Raw genomic sequence first — 9,087 nt, forward strand, 5'->3', positions numbered from 1 at the left:
CTAGATACGCAGGAGATTTACACGGTAGCAGGTGGATTGGTAGGAAGAAGACTGTAGAAGACTTAAATATGACAGAGACATAAGTACCCAGGAGGCAAACCTCTTTTAATTGAAAGAAAACTCTGGAACAAGAGGGTATAGGATGAAGGTGAAAAGGGGATAAACTCAGAAGTGGTGGAATGGAAAGGCTGGTTGATATGTGGTACAACCTCTCAGCAGAGGAATTCGTTGCCAGAGAATGTGTAAAGGTGGTCAGCTTAGCGGGGTTTAAAAAAAGGTTTGGACGGCTTCCTACAGGAAAAGTCCATAGAACATTATAGATCATCCCGCAAATTCCTTGATCTGCACTTCCCCAGTTGCAAGGGGATGAAATACAAATTAATGCATGCGTCAAACTTCACTTACTTGAGCACACAGTTATGGAATGCACTGCCGAGCAACTTGAAATCGATATACGAAATAGCGAACTTCCGCGCACTACTGAAGACCCATCTCTTTGAAAGAGCATACCAAAAAGATCAACCCAATGAATATGCACAACTCGCCTATTTAATTTTAGAACTGTCTCCTAAAATCTGCTTGTATACTACTACTTTGCTTTTCTCATCGTGCTGACCAAGAACATGCAATACTAAATGTTTATTACTAACATTCTTCCACTACTCATGATGTATTGTAAGCCACTTTGAGCCTGCAAAGAGGTGGGATAAGGTGGGATACAAATGCAACAAATAAATAAAAATAAATAAAATGACTTGAGGAAAATCCACTGCTTTTTTCTGGGATAAGCAGCATAAAATTTGTTGAGCTTTACGGCAAATGTAAGCCACATTGAGCCTGCAAATCGGTGGGAAAATGTGGGATACAAATGCTACAAAATAAATAAATAAATCTTGCCAGGTATTTGTGACCTGGATTGGCCACTGTTGGAAACAAGATGCTGGGCTTGATGGACCTTTGGTCTGTCCCAGTGTGGCAATACTTACATATTTATGTACTTATGTATAAGGTGGTATTTACAATGAATATATCCAATCCTATATCTGAATTATTGAAAAGCACAAATCTGTAAGAGAGAGGAATGGATTATAGAACTTATTAGTTAGTATGGCTGGGCAGACTGAATAGGCCACATAGGTTTATGTACTTATTTAACAAATTTATAACTGTTTATCCACTCCATCCACAGTTCTAGGAGACTAACAAAAGAACATACATAATAATTAATAGAAATATCACATACAATAATAACATAAAGGCAAGTTAAAAAAAACAGCATTTTAAAATCACGTACTAATCAGGATAGACACACTAACTAATCAATCTCAATACCATATGCCTCTTGAACAAGCCGTGTTTTAAGTTCTTTCTTAAACTGAACAAAAGAAGTAATACTACGAAAGGATCCGAGTAATTTGCTCCATAGTTTAGGTCCCATAAATCTGAACATAAACTCAATCTAGGTCCAAACTCTATAATTGGTTGCACATATTATACTACAAATCACTCTCTAGTAACCGTTTAACATTTTTAAAACATTCTTTATTAATAAATCAATATAATCTTCCTAAAATTAAATCCATTCCCTTAACCCATAGTTACACCAAACCAATCCATACACACTCACATGCACCAACACATTTAAAATTGCACACAATTCTCCAAAATACTATTACAATACAACATTAAATAACATATATCTGGCGATATTTTGCATCAATATGTGATCATAGTTTTTAGTCACTTGTCAATCCAGTGCTCTGAAGTCTCCCACCAGAGCAACCTTTCTTCAAATCACTTTCAATGAATCAAATCATCAGTATGTGGAGTAATAATATTCTTTCTTCCAACAGACCATCATAATATCAGTGATAAATCATGAGCAGTCAATGATGATGTCAGTCATAAATATCCAAGATGCCCATCTTCACTGTTAACAATATCTAATGTTCCAGATATATATGTTTTTTGAAATCATTATTGCACTTCTTTTTAGAGTTTCACTCTTTCATATTCTTTTGGTATTCCACCATACGACCAGGACCCACATGGATTTCTGACTAGCTTCGAGTTGAATAAGATGAAAAGAAGGAACCTTCTCGAACTTGGGAACCAGAACGAAGAGATCTAACAGGTTGATAAAGTCATTAATTAGAGGCAAGAATAGGTGAGAGCATTTGGTGAAGTGCTTTATAGACCAAACAAACAATCTTAACTGTAATTTGTGGCTCTATCAGTAACCAATGAAACTTTTTAAGGACAGGGGTGATATGAGTGAACCTAGGTACACCCACCTTGCAGTAGTATTTTGTGCTGCTTGTAAAGCTTTTAAAGATGTTTTCAGAAGTCCAAGTAACAGGACTAACGCAGTAGTCGAAACAGGGAAATATCAAGGACTATATAATCCTTCTGAAATTAAAAGAATTTAAAAGACCACACAGCCATCTCAAAAGCCTCAATTTAGAAAAAAAATCAGACTGATCAATTTTTCAACTTGATCTTTCATTGTTAATTTATTATCCAAAATAACTCCCAGATTATGCATCTTATCTGCAACCTTGATCTCCATCTCATCTATCACAAACACTGAAGGAACATCTGTACAGACAGAATTAGATAATAATAATAATAATCTGAGGGAGATTTTTTGTCTGGTTGTTTTTTTTGTTTTTTTTTTTGCATATTAAGGTTTCAAATGATTACCTTTATCTACTGTCATTTTCTACGTTTTTGTTTCTGTGATGGACAAAAAGAGCCAGAGATCATCAAGAAACCCTTTTATCCACTAAATAGTATTTCCTTCTTTGAGCATGCATTTATTTATTTATTTATTTGAGTGGTATTACTCCAACGTCATTGGACTGAGCCCCTCAGAGGAAGGAGAAAATACCAGAGGCCAGGAAAACATCAAGATGAGGTCACAGCTCTGCTATCGTTAATGCTTTCAGGGGTCAATGCTCAAAGCAGGGCACAGAGGAGCAGAGTGCAGAGCCCACAAAGAAATAGCAAAGTGATGTTCAAAAAAATCTTATGCAAATGATATGCACACTTAACCAGCACTAACAAACCAAAATCAAGGGGAAGACCAAGCCTGGCACATGTACACAAAGGGTTTGTAGTAAACCTGGCTCTTGTGTACATGCACAGAGAAACCTGGAAGTGCAAACACACATCAACACTGTTCTATACTTTTAAATACATTTTTTGCACTTTCCTTTTTGAAATGCTCATAGTTAAGAACAGAAAAACAGGCCCCGATGTTTGCTTTCACTTTTGGTTTTCCTCAGACTAGCGTACATGCTTGGTTCTCATTAGCATTGCTCAAACTTGCACAAGCATCCCTTCTGCTTGCAAAAGAAGACAAAAACCGCAGTGCAACATGAAATATTGGCAAGAAAACTTCTGAAAACCTGTGCCCTGGCAAAACCTAATGCCAGCTCTGAGCTGACACAGGGTTTGCCATGGGAGCTGCGCCTTTGTTTGGCATGCTGCCTCTGAGCATTGGGGAGGAATATCAATAACCCTGTTTAGCATGCATTTGCATGCTCATTGCATTCAGAGCCAGTGAGCTCGTTATTTTATGCGCTCGGTGGCTCTAAACATTTTGGGGTAGCAAACACGGCGCTAGTCTGGCACTTATGGCCTCTAGAACCCGCATTTGCTTCTGAGTATTGGGGCCTCAGTGCATTTCAGGAGATTCACTTTTCTTCCCACTGCCTTACATGATTTAGAGCAGTTAATTATGACCTATTGCCACCCTGTAAACTGAAGTCTTTTATTTAAATGTAGAATACATACAGAGGAAGAAGCCATGGGCCAAGCTGCCATACTACCAGCCAATCAGTTTCAAGACTGCTCTAGAGTTATTACCTGTAGAAGACAGAAGGGAACTCCGGTTTCCTCTCCAGTTTTATCCTGTTAAGCGTGCTAACTTGAGTGCTAATTAATGCCATCTGACGTGATGGGGGTTTTCAGTTTCTCTGTTTTGGTTTTGTATGGAAGTCTGTCCAATGAGATGTGAACTCGTATTACCAACTCATTTCAGATTTTCCACTAAACAGCAATGAGATGGAAAGGGCCGATGAGTTTCCCCGCAACTATGCAAAGCTGAAAGACTACATCATCGTGTCAGAACACCAAACCTTCAGGTCTCCTTCCAGTTAATAACACAAATGTGGTTCAATGTTTCTAAAATGCTGCAATTCTGAAGTCAAGATATTGTTTAGATAAAAAGTGTAATTATTATTATTATTTCATCATCCCAAATATGCAAATTACTAGCAAAGTGAAAGTTAACACCCAGTCCTTAAAAATGTTTTAGAAATTCTCCACCTTCACCCAGGGCCTCTGCTTCAACCTCATCCTCAGAATGAGGCTACAATAATGAAACAAATGCTCAAAGTTAATTACCCCTAAGAGCTTGCACAAATAAAAGACCTTTTAATTTCTTTCTGAAATCTATGTAGTTAAATTCAGTGAGCGATGGAACTGGTAAGGATTTCCAAAAATTGGACCTGCAATGCCAAAAAAACGCAGAGCAAACTCTATTCAATTTCATTTCCACAATAGAGGAACATCAATTGTTTTGTTCCATGCAAACAAACATTGACCACCGAGTCCTAAATTTTCAGCTCCCTCATTAAGGGGTCTTTTTACTAAGGGGCCCTTTTACTAAGCCGCGTAAGTGTCTTCGTGCGCCCAACGCATGCCAAAACGGAGTTACCACCCGGCTACCACGTGGCTCTTGCAGTAATTTCATTTTTGGCGTGCATCCGATACGCAAGGGCAAAAAAATAATTTTTATTTTTCGACACGCGCCAAGTGGCATTTGATGCGCGTAGGTCATTACCGCCCAGTTACTGCTTGAGACTTTACCGCTAAGTCAATGACTGGCAGTAAGGTCGCAGACCCAAAATGGGCGCGTGGCAATTTTGATTTTGCCCCACATCCATTTTTGGCAAAAATTTTAAAAAGGCCTTTTTTACAACTGTGCTGAAAAATGGATCGGTGCACACCCAAAACCCGCGCCTACACTACCACAAGCCATTTTTCAGTGCATCTTAGTAAAAGGACCCCTAAGACACACTAAGAAGCAGCCTGCACTACCTTTAGCATGTGGGTTTCCCATACGCTGCGACCACCTTTAGCGCACCAGTAAAATGGCCGTGTTTGTGTTTTTCTTGTAATGGCCATGCGCTAATTTCACCATCAGTGCGTGGCCATTACCATGGGGATCCCTTAGCTCTACCTATTTAAGAAGCAGTAAGGGCTTCTGCGCTATTCCATGCTAATTGGGTAGCGTTCATTAACGTGCATGCAATATATGATTAGCGCAGGCACGCCTACTATCCAGCCCATGGGCACACCTCCCACGCTGAAAAATATGAAGAATATTTTTCAGTGAGAGATTATCGCACGCTAAATGGAACACTACCGCAGGTTGCATCAGCGAACACAGTAGGCCCGCGTTAGGCCTACCGCGCCTTAATAAAAGGACCCCTAAGTGCATGGGCTTTCCTTCTGCAGGGAGGTGAAAAATTAAACAGCTCACTTTAAATCACGTGCACTACAAAATTGAAAGCCTGTGTAACTGGTCCAGATGAGCTGGATTGTGATCACACAAAGAACGGTCAACCAGAAACTGTACTGCCGCATTTTGGATCATCTGTAAAGGTGAACTAAATACTGAGGTAGCCCCATGTAAAGAATGTTACAATAATCAACAGCATTCAGGGCAAGAGACTGGACAACCAAATGAAAATCCTTCTCCACCAGAACCTCACACCTGAAGTTTGAAAAATGAAATGTGAGCATCAGCTTTAATTTGTTCTACACTGGACAACTGTGCATCAATTCAACAGGGAATTTGGAAAAAATAATCAACCCACTTGTGATGAATCGCACAGAAGGTAACTCACCATACAGCTTAAATCATAATGGGGAAGAAAGTCAGTGACTATGGTACTTATTTTAGAAGCTCCCTTCTTGTTTTGGACATCTGAAAACTGGCATTTAGACGTTGATATTGCACGGACATCCAAATCTCAATTTTGCACAGGCAGGATATGGATGTCTAACACTGTAGAATAGAAGCAACTTAAGTTAAATGGTTGGTTTCAACAGTGCTCAAGTCACCACCCGACTCCTTTGAAGCAGTTACCTTACGAAACCTACTGTGTCTGGCATTGGATGAGTAGGGGGGAACTTGTAGTGCCGCTCTGGATTGGATAGCAGGCACTTTTGAAAATTCTGCCTCAGTTTTGGATGCTGGCCTTCAAGCTTGCATGCTTAGATATATTTCTATTTTGATTTTATTTCATTTTCATCAGATGTGACTCTTTTTGAAGTGCACCTCGTATCGTGTTTGGAGGGACTTAGTTGTTTTTATACCAATAGGGTATTACTCAGTGAAAGAATATTAGACAGTCACCTTGTGATCCTTTGGGTGTTATCAATTAGTGGCGCTAATTGTCAATAATTGGAATTTGCACACTCATCTTTATAATCACTATTCTGTGCAGATCTGAAAAGGGGGTGTAGCCATGGGAGAGGCATGGGCGGGGTCAGGATTTGTGTACAATGTTATAGAATTTGTGAGATCTGCATCTAATTTTGATGCAGGGATTTACACCAGGGTTCAGTTGGTATAAATCCTCATGCCCAAAATTGGGCACAGATCCCATTGATAATCATTATTCTATAAATGGCACTCAACTTGGGTGTTTTGCATGCATTTTTTTGGCACTCAAATTGGGACAACATTTTCAGAATTGAGTCCAAAATGTGTGCTAAGCTAGTATTCTGAATCAATTCAGTGTCTATCTTTGGGTACTATTTACAGAATCCATCCCTAAACCTATAAAAGTGGCAATATTGTTGAAAACTGTAGAAAAACCTTAATGCATCAGCCCAATATTAATAATTTTAAATTATTTTTTTAAGGCAGAGTAACACAGTGGTTAGAGCAGTGAACTGTAAACTAGGGAAACCAGGGTTCAAATCCTGTTTTCCCACTGATTGTGACCTCGGGAACTTCCTTCAATCTGCATTGCCTCAGGTACAACTAAACTGTAAAGAGAATTTGGGCAGAGAACCTTATGTACCTGCAGCTCAGATTTGGAAAACTAGTTTGCGTGCAGATCTCAGATCCGCACCCAAGGGCCCCCGTTTACAGGGCCACCGAGAGACAGAGCCAGGCACGGGGCAGGGCCACAGCCACAGCTGCACTGCCCCCACTCAGGCCACCGCTGCAGCTGCACCCCCTCCCCCCCCCAGACACACACACTTAAGCCACCACCACCCCCTGTCCCCTACTTTCCTGTATCTGCTCCTCCCTCAGTCTCTCACTCTCCTGCTGTTGTGTGCCGGGACCAGGTTATCACGTTAATGCGATTACCCAGGTCCCAACACACAGGAGCAGGAGAGCAGTGGCGATCTTTGGTCGGCTGCCACCCTTGGCGGATCGCCGCTGCGCACCCCCCTGGTGCATCAACACCCCCCCCCCCCCCGGATGCATTCTTACCTGCTGGGAGCAGCCGCGTGGCTGTCGGTTCCGCTGGTTCCCTGCTCCCTCTGCCCCAGAACAGACCTAGAGACAGACCCCAGCGCCGGGCCCCCTTTGGAGCCGGCCCGGGGAATCTTGCCCCCCTGCTCGCCCCACCCCCCCTCAGCAGCCCTGACCATATATAAAATCCAGGAGTTAATGTGCAAATTAGCAAGCCATCATAGTAACGTTTGTCACCTTTGAGGTAGGCCGGAGAGGTGCATGCCGAGCAGCCGCACATAACATGGCGGCTGCTACGCAGCAGCCCTGGCCTGCCTTCTCTTCCAGCTTCGCCACCATTCTGGGCGACGTCAGAGGGTGTTCTGCCAGCCATTGCTAGAGAAGCAGGAAGAAGGTGGGGCCTCAACACACGACATAGATGGGGAGACTCCCCATATCTTCGGCAGTGAGCAGCCAGGAGTTTTGCAGCACGGGAGTTTCCTTTTTTTTTCGGAGTGGAGGAGTGGTCTAGTGGTTAGAGCACCAGTCTTGCAATCCAGAGGTCCATGGTTCAAATCCCAGTGCATCACCCACGTGGATCTCACGACTTTGCCATTGGGAAGAACTTCATTTCAGTGTTGAGTACCAGTACTACAGCACGGGAGTTTCCCTTTTCCACCACCCAGGTGGATCTCACAAACTACCATTGGGAAACACATCACTACAGGGCTCAGCACCATTACTAAAGGTACTCCAAACTGAACATACAGTGCCTTACATTGCTAATCTCTGCACGGCAGAAAGCACAATTACAGAAAAGAGCTCCCAACGTTTCCAGGAACCACCATGCCTCGCGGTACTAGACAGTCGGCGCATCCCATGGACCAGGTTACAGACACCCCCCGCACATCTACACGGAGGTGACTTCATCCTGAAAGGTATATTGATTCCGTTGACCTTCTGTTATCACGAGCAATTGTACCCTCCGCCACAGACACTCACCATCGCCACCCTCCATCATCTCCCCTCGGGGATTTTGGAGGACTGTATACTGGTACATGCTGCACCTGGAGACTCCCTATAAAGCCCATCTCATCAACCGATGCCCGCCACATGTCGGATACCACAGGCGCTTAACCTTTGCACATCGGGAACCAATATCCACCCTTGCGGGGATGAAGGACAGGCCCAAGGATGTCATCTGCGGTCACCCCCATCATCACATGTCCCAGGATCCATTCGCACATCCCTCTCACCTGAAAACCTGTATGGAGCTCCAGCTGTAAACAGGCAAGCACTACACGGCTCTAGCACCAAGCACCAAGGACATGGGTCTCTCTCTGCAGGCAGCAGAGATGGCCCTCATTCCACATCCCACCAAACCGGACATGGTCGTCGTCAACACAGAGCCAGTAGGAGATCTTATGGTTCCAGAAGTACCTCGGGACACCGCAGTTCCACAAGCCGCAGATCTGATTCTTGCCACGGCCGCCATAGATCCCCATCCTGCTGCAGGCGTTGCCATCACCGCAACCACCGGCACTCCTATGCCCGCCAGAGCTCTCCCTCTTGTCCTAGGCACGATCGTACCAGGTCCTGGAGTG

The sequence above is a fragment of the Microcaecilia unicolor genome, chromosome 8 (genome assembly GCF_901765095.1).
Source record: "Microcaecilia unicolor chromosome 8, aMicUni1.1, whole genome shotgun sequence".
NCBI classification, from domain to species: Eukaryota; Metazoa; Chordata; class Amphibia; order Gymnophiona; family Siphonopidae; genus Microcaecilia; species Microcaecilia unicolor.